The sequence below is a fragment of the Corvus brachyrhynchos genome, unplaced genomic scaffold (assembly GCF_000691975.1).
Source record: "Corvus brachyrhynchos isolate BGI_N302 unplaced genomic scaffold, ASM69197v1 scaffold141, whole genome shotgun sequence".
Taxonomy (NCBI): domain Eukaryota; kingdom Metazoa; phylum Chordata; class Aves; order Passeriformes; family Corvidae; genus Corvus; species Corvus brachyrhynchos.
The window spans coordinates 46,008-47,200 of NW_008236186.1; the positions used below are offsets into that span (position 1 = coordinate 46,008).

At 52.7% G+C, this 1,193-nt stretch overlaps 1 protein-coding gene across 1 annotated transcript in view; it reads right to left on the bottom strand.

The window, feature by feature from the left end:
* Positions 1–570: 570 nt before the first annotated feature.
* TCF7L1 (transcription factor 7 like 1) overlaps positions 571–1,193 on the bottom strand; it is a 3,904-nt gene continuing 3,281 nt past the window's right edge. The window contains exon 8 of the mRNA XM_017738689.1: positions 571–1,193. This exon is cut by the window's right edge and continues 226 nt beyond it. The gene's annotated coding sequence lies outside the window, so the exon portion shown is untranslated.

Consider the following 1,193-nt stretch of genomic DNA (forward strand, 5'->3'; position numbering starts at 1 on the left):
GTGGGTAGAGAGTAGGGAACAGGGCAGGAAATTCCAAAGGGGGATGGAACAGGCCTGTGAACCCCATAAATAAGCTCTAGGCAGGTGCCGCTCCAAGTCAGTCTGCAACAGAAACAAAATCGTGAGTTCCTGGGGAAAAATTGAGAGGTTTTCCTGTTAAAATACAAGGAGAGGGAAGAGTCCTGATACGCCAAAGTACTGAACTGACTGAGGCCCCCAGATGGGTTGAAAATCCATTGGGTTGGTTTTGTCCTTTTTCATCCCAATCTTTCCACCCCTGGTTTGGAAGACGCAGGTACAGAGGACCCAGTACACACCAGTAACTCCCACTCCCTGGCTTCTTGGGGACCTCCTGAACTGGTTCACCCAATCCCCCCCGTGTCCTGATGCCTGGATCACTCCAGAAAACTGCACACTGTTGATGGACACCCCAAAATCCCCCTGTGCCCATCGACAGAGGTGTTCAGGGGACACTGGACCTCAGGAGCAGGAGTTCTGTCCCAAGATAGTTCCCAGGAAGGTCGAAATGGGTAAGAGGTGAGCGCTTCCCACACAGACCACACTCACATGGTAAGTTGCAGCTGTAGTTTTATTTCCTTTTGTGAAAAATAACAGGATTTTGAGGTGATAAAAACACAACCCCTCCCAGGGCTCAGCCCCAGACCCTGCCCACCCCAGCACGACTGCAGGCAGGAGCAGCACCAACGGAGCAGCATCCCTGGGGCAGGATCCGGCTCCCTGCCAGGGCAGAGCGAGGGTGGGAGCTGGGGATGGGAGTAGGGCAGGAGGATTTGGGAGCAGCTGGAGGCATTCCTCTGGATCCAGGATGGAGTGCCAGTTCCAGTCAACACCTGCCGTGTTTGGTGCTGGCATCACCATGCGGGTGTCGTCCCTGTGCCGGTGTCATTCCGGTGCCCCACGGCAGCAATGGGCACTCAGTTCATCCCACGGAGATTCCCATCGTTGGCAGCTTCTGGAGGGTCTATTTTATTTTTTTTTTCCTTTTTTTTCCTTTTTTTTAATAAAAACAGTCTTTAGGTCGACTGCTGGCAGCAGCTCTGAGCAGAAAGCCCCTTCCTCCAGAGTCTGCTTCCAAAGAGTTCAGAAAGGGTCAAATATTGACCAATAATGGTTTTGGCTGCGTTTGAATCTTGATTGTGGCTTCTGCAATGTACAGCGGGGAGGGGACGGGG